This window comes from Gouania willdenowi, chromosome 13 (genome assembly GCF_900634775.1).
Source record: "Gouania willdenowi chromosome 13, fGouWil2.1, whole genome shotgun sequence".
Lineage (NCBI taxonomy): Eukaryota > Metazoa > Chordata > Actinopteri > Blenniiformes > Gobiesocidae > Gouania > Gouania willdenowi.
This window is the reverse complement of record NC_041056.1, coordinates 1,241,974-1,263,530: the sequence shown is the minus strand read 5'-3', so window position 1 is coordinate 1,263,530 and position 21,557 is coordinate 1,241,974. Positions and strand designations below refer to the sequence as shown.

At 38.1% G+C, this 21,557-nt stretch overlaps 1 protein-coding gene across 2 annotated transcripts in view; it reads right to left on the bottom strand.

The window, feature by feature from the left end:
• Window positions 1–19,569, bottom strand: part of slc8a2b (solute carrier family 8 member 2b) — a 119,718-nt gene extending 100,149 nt beyond the window's left edge. Inside the window, exons 1-3 of one of the 2 annotated variants that reach the window (XM_028464398.1) lie at window positions 19,530–19,569; window positions 5,062–5,244; window positions 4,662–4,761 (exon numbers count right to left, since the gene is read on the bottom strand). The gene's annotated coding sequence lies outside the window, so the exon portion shown is untranslated. Of the gene's footprint in view, window positions 1–4,661; window positions 4,791–5,061; window positions 5,245–19,529 lie in introns of those variants that run through there. The other variant, XM_028464399.1, reaches the window with a different exon arrangement.
• Between the last annotated feature and the right edge of the window lie 1,988 nt (window positions 19,570–21,557).

The following is a 21,557-nucleotide window of genomic DNA, read 5'->3' as shown; positions in this document are numbered from 1 at the left end:
CATGCGTGCATTATTTTATTGTGTTAGGATTATTCCTTCTCTCTGTGGGTAATGACTCTATGTTTAAACACTCCCCTTCTAACCCTGAGCACGTGCACGGCAGAATGTCACGTGCACGTCCACCACTTGTCAGATCATGTGCTAAACTTTGGCGATGCTTTTAAAATGTCTGTTATGTGTCCTGTAAGACGATTTAAAGGTAGGGTAGATGATTTTCAAAAGCTAGCATGATTTTAAATGTAGCCTCCCCGATGGCTCCGCCTTTATCCCCCTTGCCCCTCCCCTCAGTGCTCCGTCTCACTCACATGCATGCTCACAGCTGCTGCAGAAGAGGAGCTCAGCTCATCACTTGTATATATGTTTAAAAACGTGACTAAAAACTGTTTTAACTCTGTCAGCAGTGACAAGCTTTCAGTGTGAGCTTGTGTATGGGAGGGATCTAGAACGAGCAGGGAGACGTGATTGGTTAAAAAAAAAAAAAGAGGTTCATTTTTTTCCATTAGTTGAAGTTTTTACAGATTTACATCTGCTACAGATGATGGATTCTCTTCATTCCTTTTTCAGAGAACATAAGATCTTCATTTCTGTCAGGTCATAGACAATTTCAACCAAAAACTTCAAAAATGTATCTGGAGAAAATTACCTACCCTAGCTTTAATCTTAATTGTGCAAAAATGTACAAAATAATAACAAAAATGCACAAAATAATAATAATAAATGTGGGTCTCAGGGTGAGACCAGTTGAAAACCCCTGATTTAGAACATTTACAACATCTGAATTTCTGTATAAAATTTCCCCAATTCCATTTCAGGTTTTACAAATTTTCGTGTTTTCATTTAGCCTGTGATTGGCTGATCTGGTTAGATCTGTGAAGATAAGCAGGTCTGGTCCTGGCCAGTAGATGATGGAGACCACTGAGGAGGACAGTCGCTGCAGTGGTATCTGTCATTGTGTCCTTGGGCAAGGCACTTCACCCACATGTAGTATGTGAGTGAGTGTTGGTGGTGGTGGGAGGGGCTTATGGCGCACTATGGCAGCCTCGCTTCCATCAGTCTGCCCCAGGGCAGCTGTGGCTACAATAGTAGCTTACCACCACTATGTGTGGAGTGAAAGAATAATCCCTTAATTCTGTAAAGCGCTATATAAAATTGATGCATTATTAATAATATTATTATTAATATTATTAAATGTCTTTTAAATAATTTATTGTTTTCATTGATTCAGTCATTTATCAAAATCCATTTAAATTGAAAAATGTTTTTTGTGTCAAATGCTGTTTTGCGATTAATCTATATTAATTAATTACAAAGTCACCAATTATTTGTTTTATTTTAGTCCCGCCTCTAATTTAAAGACATATAATGTGTTTCTAATGACGTGTTAGCATGAAGTGATGTTTGTTGACATGTCTTCCATCAGAGGAGCTCACTGAGCTTCTTCTCATCAGTGTGAGCAGTTAAAGCTGGAGAACGAGGAGAGGGTGGTGTTGAAGTGATGAAGAAAAAACACAACCCCCCCACCACTCCAACCCCACCCCCCACCCCAGGCAATGAAAACAGAGGAGCACGTGTGGGCCAACGTCTGGGGATGAAAGAAGCTGCTAAATGCTTTCTTCTTCTGGTGAAATATAATAAAATGAAGATGATAAGACGTCCAGGATGGAAGGAGATGTTGAAGATGCAGAGTGGGAGGAGGAAGAGGAGGATAAATGAATAATCCATCAGCAGGTACGTAGAAGAGGTGAAGCAGCAGTTTGACAAACGAACAAATCTCCCTCAGTTTAAGGAGGTTATCATCAAAGTGTCCTTAAGAAGAAAACACCAGGAGAAGATTCACTGAAGACACAAGCACATCCATGTGCATGGAAAGAGAAAATACTGGGGGGGCTGAAAACAGAGATAGAGATGGAGGAAGGGATTGGCTGAGGCATGGTGCAGGAAAAACAAGGGAAGCCCCAGGAAAGCTGCAGAGAGGGGGGAGGGAGGGGGGAGGGAAGTCCCACTGCAACTCCACTGAAGAGGAAGAGGAGGAGGATCCCCTCGTTGGATGGATAGATGGATGCTGCAGAGAACTTCAACATCTTGCACACCAGATATTCTGATGGTTTTTAGCTTAAAATGTCACAAAATGTGAATAAAAGGCTGGATTTTATTATGAAATCCCAACACAGAAGCAATAAAATTCAAACCTTAGAATATATTTCTCTCTCACACACACACACACACACACACACACACACACACACACACACACACACACACACACACACACACACACACACACACACACACACACACACACACACACACACACACACACACACACACACACACACACACACACACACACACACACACACACACACACACACACACAGTGAGGCTGAGAGAAACCACCCCTTCACAATAAAAGCACAGCTTCCTGAACAGGACAGTATGAGTGAGTTGTGAGTGAAGGATTGCGATCGTCACACAATCCAAACACTTCAATATTAGATTATTAACAAACACAAATACTGCTGGTAAATTTGCAGAACACACTACACCAGTGTTTTTCAACCTTGGGGTCACCTAGTAATAAAATGGGGTCGCCTGAAATGTCTATTAATTGTAAAAAAACCCACATTTATATTTTTCAAATTGTATTCTTTTCAAACACATCACAAACATGTATCATATAGTATCATATTGAAGTTTTTTGTAATCATCTTTTGTGTGTTTTTTTTCATTTTGTGTGTTTTTTGTTTGTTTTATTTTTGCTGTGCTTTTGTGCGATTTGAAGTCATCTTGTGTATTTGTCGTTGCTTTATGTCATTTTCTGTAATTAATTATTTTGGTGGGGGTTACAGTTAGTTTTGGGACTGCAAACATTTGCCTCATGCCTGACATGATGTACAGTATCTCAGAGGAACAAAGAACAAACACTGTTTTATTGGTTTTTCTGAAAACATTTGTCACTGATGTTTAGTTAAATCATTCTCATTCAGTTCAGCAGCAAACAAACATCTCCCCATCGTTCTCATCTGGTTATCACTAAGACCTGTTACTGGTTACCACCATGTCACAATGTGAACATCATCATCAGGATGAAGAACCACATCCATCAGAACACAAACACCAACAGCTCAGAGAACGAGTCATACTGTAAAACGGTGTGTAGATCCCTAATGTAACGCATCTTGTTTTTATTATTATTTTACAACCAATTGATCACATTTTTGAGGGTTCAAAACCTCATGAAAATGTGTACGCATAATAGGACTGGTGAAAAATTTGATATTAAGGGGGAATTGGACATGTGAACAGTAAAATGACTCAATAGCGCCCCTTTAAAAATTGTACTGGCTCCCAGCTTGGACTGATGACATCATAACTGTGGAACTTCTACAAAATTCTGACATCATCAATCTATACAGTGAGGATGTCAGAATTATTCAGTGTACTTTTACTTCAGTACACTGAGAATGTCCCTGCTCTGGTTAAGTACTGTTATTTCTTTCCACCACAACAGGATCTTTTCACAGCATAGGGGGATCACGAGCACAAAGCTTATGGTAGTTTTTGCCAAAAAATGAGTTATGGTTTAACCCAACCATCATTGATAGTCATAGCGCCACCTATTGGTGAAAGGAAATCATAGACATATTTGCACAGAATGTTGCAGGATGTTTGTGATCAAATCCTTGAAAATTGTCAGCGACGTCTAAACACTAACATTTATGCCACACCTCGACATGCAACACACTTCAGCGTGCGCCATGTCCCGACATGCGTGTGGTTGCGAGGACCCATTCATCACTACTTGGAGCTTTAATTTATATGTTTTCTGATTTTATATATTTTTTTAATTGTACTGTTATCTTGGCTCATATCCATTATGTATTTATTTTTATTATTTGTATTTAGCCTTATTTGTGTCTTTGGCTGCTGTGACATGTTATTTTCCCCACTGTGGGGTAAAATAAAGTATGATCTAATCTAATAATCTTATTATGTGTGTGTGCCCGTATAATGCTATTACATTTTGGCTTTAATAGTTTGATAGTTGAGATCCGTGCCCTTATGCCTTTATTGTGAAAGGACAAACAGGAAGCAAGCTTTTCTGTCTGCTGGTTGACACTAAACCCTGCAGCGTCAGCAGAGAAACAACCTGACCATAAATAACATGCACCAGGAAAGCACCGCGCACACGCACCAATGCACGCGCACAGGGAGAGATTCATTGATGAAAGAAACACAAACTCAAAGAAAACCAAGTGATTTTCTGTGATTGTCATGTTCAATGATAAAAAGCCGTTCAAACACACGTGCGCGCACACACGCACACACACACGCAGGGGCTCCTGGAGCAGCACGCACTCTCCTCCGGAGCCATTACCGGGGTCCCTGTGGATGGACACCGGCCAGAGGCTTGGTGCACACGCACACGCCCCGCTGCGTCTTTACGCATTCCAAAAGTTCCCAATAATTGGAACGCGCACCAGGACCAGGACTGTGCAGCGCGCACATCCAAAAGGTCACAGAGGGGATCATCATGTCAGTCACACGCACACACGCTCACACGCACGGACCCAGAAGCAGAAGTCTGACAGCACCTCCATCAGTAGCAGTGCGGGTGCACGTACACGCACACGGACAGAGAAGGTTCTAAAGGTTCCTACCTGCAGCTTCAGAGACGGAGAGCATGGTGTCTGCACCGCAGAGTGCACGAGACCAGCAGCACGCGTGCGCGCGCAGCCGGGCGGGGCGCGTCCTGTTCTCCTGGTGATGAGAGAGAAAGTGATGATGTGTCTACTCAGGTCATAGTATTCAAACTGTACTCAAGTACCAGTAAAAAGTAGCTGAATTAAAAAATACTCAAAGTAAAAGTTACTTTCACCCCCTACGTTTGTTTTGGTAAGAAATCTTGGTACGGGTCCCTTGAGGTTTTACATTTGTCTCAACATGAATGTGAGGTTTACATTTTATTTGTTAAATAAAGATAAATCGTAGATTCAATTTCCATCACTCATCATCATCATCATCTGATTCCCAAAATTGACACATCTTATTTTTAGTTACCGTCAGAGTAGATCTATCATTGTAGATCTGTCACGGTCTTCTCTCAGCTTTGAAGGATCCAAACGTAGAGATATGAAGGAGGGATGAATAACGTAGCTCCACAGCAAAAATAAAATGATAGAAACCAAACACGGACAAACCAACGCAGAGTGTGCAGAGAGGTAATCAGGAGACGAGGGACACCTGTGTGGAAACGGGGCGGAGCCTAATCACTCTCAGCACAGGCAGACTCAGACTGACGTGTTCAAACAAACAGGAATCTGTGATAACCATATTTATTTATTCATCTGAATAATATCCACTGTTATCAGGAACGTTTATTATTATTATTATTATAGTCATCTTAAAGATGGAAATCCTGGTTTTAATCACTAATAAAATGGTTCAGTGAACAAAAATGGTGGAAAAGGAGGTGAAATGGGATTTTAAAAAACACAGAAATTGGTTAAAAGTTGTAAATTAAAGTGGATAAAAACAGACAGAAAAAGGGTTCAAAGTGTCAATATTGGAAAAATTAGTTTAAACTGACAATAATGAGCATGACAAATTGTGAATGTGGTTAAATTGGCCAAAAAAAACATGAAATATAGTGAAAAGAGGTTAAAAGTGACAATAATAGGTCAACATATGTGACATTAGGTGTAAAAGTGGTAGAAAGGGTTTATAAGTGCTGAACATGTCTGGAAAGTAGAAAAATGTGTAGAAAAGACATTGATGATGTAGAAATGTAGCAAAAATACATTGAAAGACTGGGTTGTAAATGGACCAAAAAATATGAAAAGAAAAAGTGATGAAAATAGGTTAAAATATGGCAAGTTTGGTGTAGTTGCAGAAAAAGGGTAAAATGATGCTGACTCTGCAGGATTACTCTACGCCAACATCTCCTGATCTAATCCATCACAGCCGTCGTTACACAAACTTTACATCATTCTTACGACTTCTCTCAGCGTCTCAGGCTTTAACCTAAATGAGGAAACTCTCAGACATTCAGCAGGGTTTCACTTTAAGTGCTCCGCCATTAATCATGTGTTAAACTCAAGGTCCCCGGGCTGGATTCAGCTCATCACAGCATCCAATCCGGCCCCTGGTCTGAGTCTGCAATCATTTAATGAGAACAAAAAATACAGCAGAAGTTACAGCTGCAAAAAGTCTGACATCTTAATACTGCAAATATCTCTTACAAAAGGCCTCAATGACACATGGGCAATCAGCGGTCCACGGGCCACATGCGGCCCCCCGTCTAATTTAGCACGGCCCCAAAGTAAACACACAAATCTGATTTAAAAAAACATACAAAATTGCATAAAACAGCGAAAATACAAAAAAACTACTCCAAAAATACACAAGGCGAGTACATAATTACTTAAAAATATAAATACAACACAAAAAACAATCATTTATACAATTACTTTAATAAAAAATACAACAATTTATGTATATTTGATCAAACTCTGCAAAATATTTCTGTGAGCATTTATGATTCTCTACATTCCCATCACAACAAAATGAGTAAAAAATGTAAATTTAATAGAAAAGATAAAATAATGTTTCTTTTCTTCTTCAAAACTCATAAAAACAGCATTGAATTTGAAATTTAGAACTTTAATAAAGTTTTTTGAGTGCAAATAAAAAACACTTCTATTTTTCAAGACCAATATTCAGCAAGGTCACTTATGTTTTTATACGTCGCGTTTGACAGGAAGGTGTTAACTGTCACAGCTTTACTCACAGATGGCAGCAGTCATATCTGAGTAACAGCATTTCTGCAATGAACAAATAAAATAAATAATTACGACAAGTTCTTATTGTTTTTCAGGAAATGTACTTTGATCTCCTGACATGTTTGACTGTCAACTGCCAGTCGTCTTCAGAGGCATCTGCTGATCGCTTTGATGTTTCCAATTGACTTCCGCGGAATTATTAGAAATCTAGTAAACATCAAAGCATCTGTTTATCTCTTCTTTACTTCATGTTTTCCCCACAGACAGCCATCCACTTGGTGTTTCTACTGCTTATATTAAAGGTGTTTGTTGCAGTCATTCTGTTTTACCACATTCTCCATGTTAAACACCAAACTACACTCAACGTTTCAGGTGTTTCCATGTTTCAAGAGTGATTTTTAAAGGAGCATAGGGCAGGATATGTGAAAAAATAAACAAACATTTTAAGTTTTATTTTAATGCTAATGGTTAAGTTCACACATATTTCTCCCTATTGCCTTGAAATGATTTTTAAATTTTAATAATAATAATGGCTTGGATTTATATAGCGCTTTCTTCGAGGAGACTCAAAGCGCGTTACAGAAACCATTATTCATTCACACAGTCATACCGGTGGTGGTAAGCTACAATGTAGCCACAGCTGCCCTGGGGCAGACTGACAGAGGCGTGGCTGCCATTTCGCGACTACGGCCCCTCTGACCACCACCAACATTCATGCACGATTCATACTCACTCATACAAGGCGATGTGGGTAAAGTGCCTTGCCCAAGGACACAATGACAATGACTCGGTTAGAGCGGGATTTGAACCCCCAACCCTTCGGTCACTGGACAACCCATTCTACCACTACCACTTGGTTGTTCTGAAGACGTGATGTCAATTGACACTGATGTGCGTTCTTTACGGCTTGGAGAGGCGGACCTCTACCGGAAATAAAGAGGAATGAGAAGACGACATTTGGAGACTGAAAGAAGACAAGCACAGTGGACTAAACTACTGTATGGTTCCACAGATGTACCCAGAGGCATGTGCACAGGTCTTACAGTAAACAGTCACATGAAAAGAGAGTAAATACTGTAAATGACCGTGTCACAGTTGGAGTACGGATCAGGACGTATTTTCTCGTCCGACCCAACAGTGAAAACTTCATTTTTTTCTCAAAGAAATGACATATTTACATTTGTTTCAGTGGTAAGCACCAATTTTATTAATAAACAACTGTTAATGTCAACATCAGATCAGTGCACGGGTAACAAGAGAAAGTGGAACACAAACAGTCACAAGAGACCCATGGTCTGTACTGGGAGCTGATGTAAAGCAGGAATGTATAGACTTGTAGTTACCGGTTCCACGAAGGATGAGTGATGGCGAGGGACCGGACGTGATTATTGTTGTTATGTTGGTTGGCGAGAGTATAATAAGGAGTGAGCTGTGATATATATAAATGCCTGAGCACGGCATAGTACATGGTGTCAGAAGTCAGGAGAACGTTTATTTCTCTTTCAGGGTGCGTTAATACACGCAGAGTGTGAGGCACGTAGGTCCCAGTCGGAGCTAAGCTAATGCTACGCCCGCCTGCAGTTAGAGACAGAGCGTTGGAGAGCAAGCTACCAGGACGAAACAGAGCAGAAGAGAAATAATACACGGTCTGATGATGGATTGCCTTTTTTCCATAAGCCCAGCAGAGAACTTCGATTTCACTGACTTTTCAAAATGGCTAAACTGGATTAGTTGGTTTGAGAGATGACAGCCGGTCTGAGCAGTGAGGATGAACAATATCAAGTAAACTCGTTAGTCTACACTATGGGAAATAAAGCTGATGATATTTTGAACACATCGGGACTGAGTTCTGATGATTTAAAGAAATATGATTCAGTGAAAGGAGCATTTGACAAATATTTCATCTGCAACTACAACGTTATCTATGAAGGAGCTTGTTTCAGTAGGAGGAGCCAAGAGCATCAGCTGAGCCTTCATTTCTACAGTTTATAAACTAGCAGAAAACGCAAAAGCAGCAACCCACAGTGTGAGGAAAAAATACTACTGAGAAAGAGGCAAATGTGGACGTTTTGAAATATAAGAACAAGGGAAAATGGCCGAGAAAAAGTGACCAAAGATCAGAAGAACTGTGGGTGGTGTAGGAGAGCATCAGCACATTCCATTAACAACTGTGCAGCACCAAATGCTGAATGCAGAAAATGTCATAAGAAGGGATATTTTGCAGCGACCTGTAGATCAGGCAGAGAGGGAGCAGTTTTTCAGGATGTAGAGAAGGACACTCTTTTCGTGGGTGCAGTGTCCACAGAAATAAAACTAAGTCGTAGAAAAAAACACTGAGATTAAATGCATAAGATGTTATTTTCAAGCTGGACACAAGGGCAGATGTAACAATCATACCTGCTACTACCTATTAGAAAGAACAGCATGGTCCTCTCACTGAAGCAGCCATTCCATTGTGTGGGCCCAAGGTGAAAGGTCAGTTCAAGGTCATGGAATATAAAGGCAGGACCACAACCCAACCTGTATATGTGGTACAGAGATGAACTTCTCCTCCTGCGGCTGATGCATCTGATCAACAGTTTTAAGGAAATGAAGGCTGACATGAAAAGGCAATACCTTCAAGTGTTTACAGGACTGGGTCGCCTGAAGGAGGAAGATAAAATGAAACTGCAAAATGATGCCAAGCCGTACGCACTGTCACTGGCACGTCATGTACCTCTGCCATCGAATGACAAAGTTAAGGCGGAGCTCCAAAGAATGGAGGACATGAGGGTAAACATTCCAGGAAGGAGAGACTCAAGGTAAGAAATGGAAAGGGTTTATTATTTTAAAGTGAGAGTGAGATGTAAAGTTGTGCATATTGTGTGGTGTATTCAAGCCAGTCTGGTGACAAGTGTGAAGCTTAGGTATAGATAAACCCAAGCGCTGCCCCAGACCCAAAGATGCAGCCAGGCCAGCAGAGAGAGAGCGGGGGCCAGGGAGCAGCCGCCCGAGGAAGCCCCAGCGCAGCCCGCCACCAACCCCAACCCCCAGCCCCAAGGAGATCTAATCACTAGAGAGCATCTCATTAATGTCTGATTCCTGTAATAAATCTCACCTGTAAAACAAAACAAAAAAAAACTCTCGCTTTCTCACCAACCTTCAACTGCAAGGGCAAACAAACGGTTTATATTATACTGAACACACACACACACAGTAGAATAACAAAGCTTCTGCTGTGGACTCTTGTGTTTCTATAGGCAGATAAACTGTCACATTTCATAGGAGCCCCATTGTGTGATGATGATGATGATGAAGATGCAAAGGAGCACCGCGAGCTGTAAGAGACGCTCGATAAATATCATGTTCACCATCTAAACAAAGCTCAGAAGAAGAGCAAGAGAGACGGAGGGAGGTCAGCTTTAATCAGCTGATCATTCCTTTCTTTGCTTTTATATGAATGTTTATTTATAATCTGTATCTGTCCAGCTCTAGAGCAGAGACAACAGAACCATCTAAAGGACTAAACAGTTCTTCATAAACTTATTCTCAGCCAGAATCGAATAGAAGATCAAGTAAAGCCAGTTCTCGTTGTGGTTGGATCTACTTCCTGTTTCCTGTAAATCCAAACCAAACATAGAAGATGATGAAATGTTTCTGACAAAGTGGGTCAAACCATAACTGGAGGCTCAGATGTTTAAATCCATCTTCTCTGTTCCATCTTTAGATGTCACATCTTACCAAAGCCCAACCCTTCATCAAGATTTCATCATGTTCTAGATTCAATAATCATCTCATATTGTCTGGTATTGTTGACTTTCACGACTGCAGTCATTTTTTTTATCTCAAATCGTTCAAAGGACTCAATTTTTCTGAAATAATTTTTCAAAATGTAATAACAATTAGTCACAAAATCAATGAAATTTAAGAGAGAAAACCCTGCAGGGACTGATATCTGTAACTTAATGCTTGGATATAGTCGGCGTCTTACATACTGTACTTTCATGGATCATTGATACGTCAACGTGCAAATTAGGGAAATTATTGTTGAAATTCCTTGTTTTCCCACCTAAAATCTGCAGCCCACTAAAGATCAAACTACTTTATATTTGGCCCTTTAACTAAAATGAGTTTGACACCCCGAGAAATCACTGAGAAAGAATCTGGAAAATTTTGAAACAGGAAATTGTAGGCGTTAAACTTCTAAACACATTTGTGATTTCCTGCCGCTCTGCAGATCCTTTCTATGGTTAAATGTGACAGAATGGTTCTTTAATGTGATTATGTTTATTTATGTGGACAGAATCGACTTTGTGTTGTTAGTTTCCGACTAGATGCCAGTAGCAGCGTGGTTTACCTGTAGAAAGTTATTATTGGAGCAGAAACTCATCAATCAAACAAATTGGGGAGCTGAACCTTTTCCTTGATTTGGGTCACAGATTTTAATTAAAAGGTGATGGCGGCTAAAAAGCAAGAACATTTGGGACGTTATGAACCAAATCATTCAGTAAGGTCGTCGTACACAGGGAATTATAATGAGAGACACACAAACAGCTGAAATAAGTGCAGGATTTTTGGTAAAGATTAAAAAAACCTAAATGTATTTAAAAAAAAAAATTAAGATTGGTGATGGACTGGCTTCTTGTTCAGGGTGTAGCCCGTTGAGAGCTAGAGATAGGTCCCGGCAGACCCTGAAAAGAAATAAGAGGTTGAAGTTGTCACGATGTGTGGATGTGGACCCAAATGCAGAGACAGATGGAGGCAGCAGGCAGGGAGAACGTTGGTGATTCCAGTCCATATTTATTTCTTTGGCAACAAAAAAAAACCTAAATCCAAAAAGGCATGAAGAAACCAGGGAACGAAACGCAGCAGGACACGAGGAGGGAAATATTGACGACAAACCAGACATTATTCTGTATCCAAGCACTTAGCTAAATAGTGCAGGAGGCCTGATGGGAACGGGCCACACCTGGGTGGAAACATGAGGGAGCTAATCACTCACAACCCAAACACACTGACATCACTGGGAGGTGGAGACATGAGCAGGAACACCTGGAAACACAAAGACAAGAGTTCATAGAACAGGTCAGACTCAAAAACAGAAGAAACAAAAACCACAAGGACTACACACAAACAGAACCTGACAGAAGTTTGACTAATGTAAAGAATTACTGTGGAATAGTAGATTGTAATTTGTCTCTACAACATTACACAGCAGTTTGGGGGCTAGTCCGGGATCTAAATACACCAGAAACCAGATAGGAGAAACATTTTCTTTCCTAATGTTTTAAAAAAGGACTTCTGTACTTGTTGAAATTTGACAAAATCTAAAGAATATTGTAAAATAGTCGATTGGAATGTGTGGAACAGTTTGGGGGCTTGTCCAGGACCTAAATACAACAGAAACAAGATAGTGCTTAAAAAAGACTTTCTTATGTGTTGAAGTTTGTTAAATCTAAAGAATAACATAAAATAGCAGATTGGAATTTGTCTCCACAACATTACGCAACATTGGCAAAGACAGATAAACAAGAAAGAAATAATGAACAGAGATGGACCCAAAGCACAGACAGATAAACATGGAACAACACAACACAAACACGTCCTGTAAATGTTCCCACTCCTCTGCATCTTTTCAAACCGCTTTCCTTCACTTTTGGCCCAAACATGGAGACGTGTGTGGAAAGTGTCGGTGGGAGAAATTCATCAGTGGGAAATGGCTTATTGATTTCTAACCTCGGCCGTGTTTGGCCTGGTGAGAAGCTGCTGAGGCTCAGGCTGAGAGCAGAGCTGTGGAGTCTGTTGGAGTTTATGGACAGTTGTGGGAAAGAGGAAAACGAGCGAGAAAAAAAAAACAATCAAAAGACATGGAGGAGGAAAATGGGAAATAAATGAATTCCTAGAGTGTGAAGAGTCTATAACAGGAAGACAATGACAGGAAATGGTTAGAGGGCAATAATGTGTCACATTATCAGCTTTATCAGCTTTTCACAGAAAGTCCCACACTAATCCTGTGTGAAAGCATTACGTCACTGTTATTCACTCGAAAAATTATTATGTCCATCTTAACGTTATATTTGTCATTTAAAGCAGCATAGGACAGGATCTAGAAAACAGACCTGAATGCAGCTTCAGTACTACAGGACCATGACTCCTCCTCTCCTCCTGGTCCATCACATCGCTGCCTTTTCTTTTTTAAAGCTCTTTTTGCTGAAATTTGCGAGTGTCTCTCCACTTCCGAGTTCTTCTTCTGTTTTAAGTTCTTCTAATTTGTACGTAGCATTTCCGGAAACAAGACCCGTACATGTCGTGTTTGGACGTACAGTGTGAGCAGACAGATCGTGTCGAGAACATGAATCGTGAGCTGAGAACGTGTCTGCCTGCCTTTAATAAGGCTGAATGAATCCTTCAGATTCACCAACATGTGAAGATGAAAGGTAAACAAAAATCAAAAAAATCAAACTTTGTTAGTTCTTTCATGTTGTCTTTCAAGATGTTAAGATTGTGTCAGAAATCCTTTAAAGGGGACATAAATGCTGTGTTTTTGAACACATATCAGGTAAGTTGAGCGTCCACCAGCACACAATGTGAAATAAAACCAACCAGTCTTTGTTTTGTGGTCTGTGTATGTCTTATAACACAGGCAAAAATGCTCCGTTTGTGACGTCATACGTTAAATACCGTCCCCTCTGCTTGTCTCTGATGCAGAAAACGTCTTCCTGAAGTCTTGGTTGACGTACGACTTCCAGAGTCTTCTCCCTCAGGGTCGTTCATATTGATACGGCTGCAACGCTGTGTTGTCTCCCGCAGAGGGGAGGGGCAGGGGAGGGGCGTAAAATGGAGCGCTCTGAAAGAGTTGGTTTATACAGGGTCATTAACCTCTGTTGCTTGATTCATGTTATGTTTTGAACAAATCCCAGCACAGATATATCATCTAGACCACAGGGAAGTGTTTTAAAAGGTGAAAATGGCTCAAATATGTCCCCTAAAGTCTGGTTGTGGGGGAGCTGCATGCTTAGTATCCAGTCAGTCCAGTAATCTGATCAAACCCCTCCTCCATTAGGACCATTAAGGCCACTGGTTCAACAGTACTTTAGTGATTTCCTCTGACAGAAATCCTGTTTTCTTTATCTCCTCCATCTTTGTGTGGACTGGTTTCTCTCTGTCAGCGTCCCATTGTTGTTCTGATTCTATGAATGTAATCATCCTTTAATCATATTTTAAACGTAGAGGGAACGAGAGTATGTTTTTAATTCATACAAAAATCCTAGATGAAATAAATATTGATCACTGATCTAAGTCAGGAGAAACTGAAGCCATGTAAGATCAATAATATTTTACTGTAAGCAGATCAATAATCCCTTACTGTAAGCAGATCAATAATATTTTACTGTAAGCAGATCAATAATATTTTACTGTAAGCAGATCAATAATCCTTCACAGAGTCCCAGGATGAACAAGCATCTGCAGGTCGTTCAAGTCCGACTGATTCCAGACGACCTTCACACGTGTCAGCAGTGAGCTGATGAACCTAAAACACTATTATTAATCATATATAGAATAATCATATAATCTAAAACTGGGATTATTGCAGAAAATAAAAATGAAATTAAATCTGCTTTGGTGTAAAATTATAGGTTGTCTGAAGAAAGACTCAAGGACAAGAAATACCACTTTATTGCTAAATTTAGCAAATATTCAGACCCTCTCTATCAGGGTCGTGGTATAGGCATTATATATATATATATATATATATATATATATATATATATATATATATATATATATATAATGCTAAGGGACCGGCCATCATGGAGCGCAAAATTAGAAAAAAAAATAAAAATATATATATTTTTCTTTTTTTTCAACCCATTCTATTTGTGATTAAAACAAGGATTTACATCTTTAAGATGACTATATACTGCATATATAAATGACTTCATATGTAAACATATTATAGATGTATAAATTATTAAGAACGTTATTATTTCTAATTTAGTCGAGACCTTTTTACTTTTAATAAAACTGTATTCTATAAGTAAACTAGTGTTTTATTAGTATTCTGTCTATCTACTACATAAATAATAAATTAAAATCTACTTTTATCTGATTTTTTCTAAATCTTAAATTTGTACAACTTTTATTTCTATTTATAAATCTATAAATATTATCAATATCTAATCACATCATACATATCCTATGACTTGGTCTGATTGATGAACTAGTTAATGGGTTCACATTCTGTTTTTCCTTCAGATTCACTGGGAAAATGTGATGATGTCATCGATGACATCACTGGCAGGAAAACCAGGAGAATAAACTATTATGGCTGGACTGAAGGATGAATAGAATGGATGGATGGACTGAAGGATGAATAGAATGGATGGATGGACGGATGGATGAATAGAATGGATGGATGGATGAATAGAATGGATGGATGGATGAATAGAATGGATGGATGGATGAATAGAATGAATGGATGGATGGATGAATAGAATGGATGGACTGATGGATGAGGCTTTTTTTTTAGCTTGTGATGTTAAAGCTAGTTTATAAATCACCACCAGAAATTAACACTATTTTTACTAAATAGTTTATTTTGTATAAAACCTCTGTGAACTGTTTAAAATGGTGTTCATTATTGTAATTTCAGTATTATTATGTTAAATCTGGAAGTTTTGCATCTTTTCACAAAATGTGAATGTCAATAGTAATATTTTAGTCATAATTATTTAAATTATAAACAACCCACCACTGTCTATCATTTATTTGTATCTTGTTTTTGTGCAATGCTTTAATCTAATAATATTAATAATTTGTATTTTGAACCTGTAAAAAGATATTTAAATTGTCTTTTATTTACTTTGTGTTCTTTTATATGTGTATGTGAAACACTTTTATCAAAATTAAACAAAATTTTGCTCATGTTTTCTGCTCATGTAAAGTGTCTTTGTGGATATGGTGACGACCACTATGTAAGTGTTAGAAATGATTCTGATAATAATAATATAATAATGATGTAAATATCAATTACTTGGTATAAGGCAAAAGAAAATCTTGCGTTGGGCGCTAAAGAGGCTCTGACCAGCACTGCTCTATGGTGACTAGCATCAGATGTGCTTAAAGACACTAGATCAGCGATTCTCAACTGGTGGGTCGGGACCCAAAAGTGGGTCGCGGACAGCTGGTCAAAAATAAATATATACTTAATGTCTCTCATGTTGGGTTGGACTTGTCTTTTATTTTGAAAGGAACTTTTCTTTTGACAGGCATGTTGTAAAATGCTTGTTGCACAGGCAAATATATAAATTTATGTTTTAAAAAAAGACTATGTGAATTATTAAGATGAAATTTGGTTGGTTGAATTCGAGAAAAAAAAAGTGGGTCGTGATTTAATGACGGTGGCAAAATTGGGTCACAGGGTGAGACCAGTTGAGAACCAATACACTGAAAACCTTGACAAAAACACATAAAATCATTCAGAAATACACAAAATGAAGCCCAAAAAGTTAAAAATTAACAAAAAAATAATAACAATTGCAAGAAAAATACACAAAATGACAAGAAAAAATACCAAAAATACAAATTGTGCAGACTGGCAGCCAGAGAAAGGACCATAAAGATGGTGAATTTGATGGACATAATGATGAAAAGCACTTTTTAGAACGTGTAACTTCATTTAGCAGCAACATGAAAAAAAAACACTCACTTTTTATCTTTAATTTTTTTTAATAAATGCAGTTTTTCTATCTAATTAACGATTAAATAATAATAATATAATGAGCTTTCCTCGGTTAGCTTCAGCTAGCTTAAAGTGTAAACGCTGCTCTCTGATGTAATCATTGATTTCCACTCTTTAACAGCCCAGTTTTATTCTTTATTTCTTTATCACTGAACGACTCCAGTGAGACATCGGCACTAATTCTATAATCTGCTTTTCTAAAAATGGAGTTGATTTAGTGATTTAATTAGCATGAAGTTGAGTTTGTTCCACTGCAGCCTGATGGTAATTAACCAAAGCTTTCTAAAGACAGATGAAAGAACAGAAACGACCTCATGTCTGAGACCATCTGTGCAGCATTCACACCATTTGTGTTTTGGACGGAGCTTCAGTCAGTGTGAGGTGGTGTGTGACGCATGCGGATCACAGCAGCTTCATGTTTGAACCAGAGAATAAAACACTTAAAAATGGCTTTTATAGTTAGAATTCAAAGTCTATGACACACTCGACCATGACACAGCACCTTGGACTGAACACATTTGGGCTTTTTTAGTCAAAAAATTGACAGACTTTGATGTTTGTCTTTGATCTGATACAGAATGTTTGAGAAGCTTGAAATAGAAAAAACACAGACATAGAAAACACACAAAAACACAATATGAGAAAAAAAATACACCAAAATGGGTGAAAAAATACACAAAAGTACAACAACGATACACGTAATGACTCCAAAAACACACAAAACAAGAACAAAACATGAAAAATGAGATTTAAAAAAAGTTAAACATAAATGCACAACAGCATTACACGAAATGACTAAAAACTAACAAAATTACAGAAATATGCACAAAAGGACAACATTTACAAAAATACACAAAATAAAAACAAAAACACACAAATTGAGATAAAAATGACTCCAAAATGAGTCAAAAAACACATAAATGCACAAAAAAAGCACCAGTATTACACAAAATGCCTCCAGAAACACACAAACCCCTGTTGTTTCGTGTATTAATGCAACGATTAGTGAATTATTACACCAATCAGATCAGATTCCATAATAATACCTTTGGTTCAAGATGAAATCAACCGTTAGCATCCAGAAGTCTGGCACAGGGCCAATTGTTGCTCTCCGTTCTCATTGATCTGCTCTGAGCTGAACGCACAGACCTGCTGATTGGGATATTACCGCCACATTTCCTCCACAGTGAGAGGTTTCCAATAAACTGAGCAGCTGTGGAACTGAATCAAAGGATCAATCAGACGCATCAGAACAAACAAAGTCACATTTACCAGCAGAAGGTTTAGTAAAGACTGACCTCTGCTTCAGATATATATAGAGACATGGGCAACAGGCGGTCCGGGGGCCACATATGGCCCTCAATCTATCTTTATGCAGTACCCAAAAGTAAAAGAAAAAATTACTCCAACAACACAAAGAAATGCAAGAAAAATACACAAAACAACTACATTAACCATTTCTGCTTTTATAGCCTTCCCTACTGAGAATTGGCTTTAAATTTGATGCAAATCTCAAGGTTTGTTTGGTGCCGACTACAGATTTCTGTATTTAAAACATGATTTATCGTCACTCAGCATCATATATTTCCAAAATTTCACATCATCTGTAACCACTAAGTGTCCTCCTTCAATCTGAACAAATATTAGCCATGTAGATCATGTAGAAGATTAGAAAGACGTCATTTGTTATAAGTATGGGATTTTAGGGCTTAAGAGGTTGATACACAAGTTGACAACAGAAACACACAAAAATGACTCCATAAACACAATATTACAAAAATTATACAATTTAAAAACTGCACAGAATGACTACAAAACACCCTAAACATCCGAGTGTCTCATTGACTTATTAGTAATTACAAGTTATTAGTTAGTGACTACTTTGATCAAATGTTTTGATAGAAATAAAAATGTAAAACAGACAACACATCCAGCTAAAACACATGATATAAGGGTTTGTTTGGATTTATAATGAGAAACTTCAGAGTTAGAGAGAGAACAGAAAGTTTGAACCAAAGATAGACCTCAGGCCATGGAAGATTCCATTACATTTTGAAGGGGATCCAGATCAATAAAAAGATTCTGGATCAGTTTGAAAAATACCTACTGTATCTCTCGTAATTGGTGAAATTTTAAAAATTCATATCTTGGTTTGTAATTCCTCTATTATGTTGGGTTGGTTCTTCAGTTATCCCACAGTTTCACCTGGATCACACATTTCATCAGGACTAGTTACAAATAACATGAACAATATCAAAGCAGTAAATGACAAATACTTGTCCTTTCATTTATTCACTTTTCACCTATTTCTATTTTATTTGGGGAGATTTTGTTGAAGAATTTGAGAAAAACTACAGGATTTTGGACAAATGTAGTTCTTTCAACAACAGAATTATTTGGTAAATTACACAATGATTCACATTTTATCCTGGGGGCCAAATCAGATGCTCTGAGGGGCCAGATTTGGCCCCGGGCCTTGAGTTTGATGCATGTGTTCTAAAGTGTGAATGATCATGGTATCATGATCAGGATCACTGATCATATCTGAAAAAGAGGAGATTTGTTCTATTTTCTCATAAAGGGTTGGGATAGATTTATTCCTGAAAAAGGAATTCCTGGCTGGTGTTTTTCCCGTACCCCAGCAATGTGTTGGTATTCCCAGGCTTTCTGTTCTAATGAACAATCACACGTTCATTCTGTGGTGACGTGGACGAACCGAGCAGTGGAAACAGGCACGTATAGATTTTTCTCTTTATGAATTATAGATATGATTCCTGGAGGGCTGCTGCTTCTGTTATGTTCTCTGGGCTGATTGATCCCTGTGTGTGACCTGCAGGCAAAGCGCTCTGACCCCAGGACTCAAACACACACACACACAGCAGCCATCACACACACACAGCAGCCATCACAAACACACACAAGTTTAAAAATCATCTATAATTCATGTCTATGCCATAACGTTTACACGAGCCAGATGTGGCTCCACCCACTTTCTATAGTGACTAAACGTGCACGCTGAGACTCACACTGAGGGTGCTGTGCTGTGGTTGAGGGAGTTCTCAGGGTGTCAGAGCAGCAGGTTTGAAGTCTAACCTGACCTGGAGCAACACTGCCACCTGCTGGACAAACATAAACATAACATCTTTAGTTTACACTGCTTCAATCAAATGTAATTATGTTTAATGTGTTGCATTAAAATAACGTGAAATAAACATTTCGCTCTCTGTGTTTACCACTTGTTTTAGAAAATATCAGCTTCAAACTGATCCATTTTCACATTAAACAAGAGCAAAAACTTATGAAATCATGTTTATTATATTATGTATATGTGTATGTGTGTGTGTGTGTGTGGGGGGGGGGGGGGGGTACAGGGGAAGGGGAGTTAGGGTGGACACCAAAAAGAAGAATAAAAATGAAGCCATTAATTAAAAAATAAAAAATAGAAACACAAACACAACATTAAAACAGCTAAAAAATAAGAGTCAGTGTGAGAAACTTGTTGATGATGGAAAGCACAACAACACACATGTTATGATGATCATGTGGACAGTGTAGGTAGTGTAGCCCCAGACTAGGGCTGGGACTTTTACGTGTTAATTGTGATGAATTAATTAATCACTTTTTTGCACTCCAAACAGCACAGAACTAAACTAAACTAAACTAAACTAAACTAAACTAGACTAGACTAAACAGACACATACACAGTAATGTAAACGTCTACGTCTGTTTGGTTCTAGTCTGTTAAAAACAATACATGACTTTATAATAAAGACACTTTGTTATATTCCAATCTTTTGATCCGTCACAATAATGTAACTAGATTTAATATTTAATGAGAAATGTTAAGGTGAGATTAAAAAAGAGATTCATTAGATGAATTAATTACAGAGCATAATTAATTAATCACTACATTTTTTTAATCTCTTGATGGCACAATACGGAAAACACTCTAATACCCGTTTATCAAAGGTTCTACACAGTATTTCTATTATTAAGTTTATTTCATTTAATATTAAGGAAACACTTGTACAGCAGGGCGACTTATCTGTGGCTCAGGCTCTGATTGGCTGAGTCGAATGATGATCATTCTATCGACTTAAAAAGGTTTCAATCAGTGTCACCGAAACAATTCAAAACAACTTGTGACTTAAAGCCCAGAGCGACTTATAATACATTTATTAGTAAGTGGCCAATATACAGCATAAATGTTAATATTTAAAATAAGAACATGAACTCACCATAAATGTGTCAGCGTTTAGAAACCAGTTAGTGATGGTTCACTACAGACACAATGTGTTCATTTAGCATTAGCATTAGCATCCATCTGCAGGTGAATTACTGCCACCTACTGGACTTTAAACACACGCTTCATTAACGTGGGTCAGTTTATTGAAAAATCACAAAATTTCACAGACTTCTGACCCACAGCGGTTCTGGGTCCAGAACCATAGTCAACGCCTTTTCTCCCGGTTCTCAGAACATTTGTACGTTAGGTGTTTGTAATTGTCTGAATCTGTGATAAAAACTTTGATGATTGTAAGAAATCAGGAGGAAAGTGTTCAGCCGCCGTCTGACGCCTCATCGAGGAGCATTTCTCTGAGTTTCATCTGAAAGACAGGAAGAAAAACTAAAAATGACAGCTCTTTCACAGGCAAGTGGTGCAAGTTTCATGTATCTGTTATTTTGTTAAATTTCATTACTCAGATTTACTCCAAAAACACACAAAACGACTACAGAAATACTAAAAAAATGAGAGAATACACAAAATGACTCTAAAAACACTCAAAACCAACACAAAAACACAATTAATAATTATATAAAAATATTGAAGACAACAAAAATACACTAAATTACTCCAAAAACATACAGGACGACAACAAGAATACACAAAAATACGCAAAAGATAATAAAGCTATTACTAAAAGAATGATTGACTGTGGCCAAAATCAGTTGAAGTTAAATTTGGCACGTATATTTATCAGTTTACTTCTTTTATTTAATATTCTATGTTAAACTTTTTTAATCTGTGCATAAAAATTGTAAAGTGTCATAAT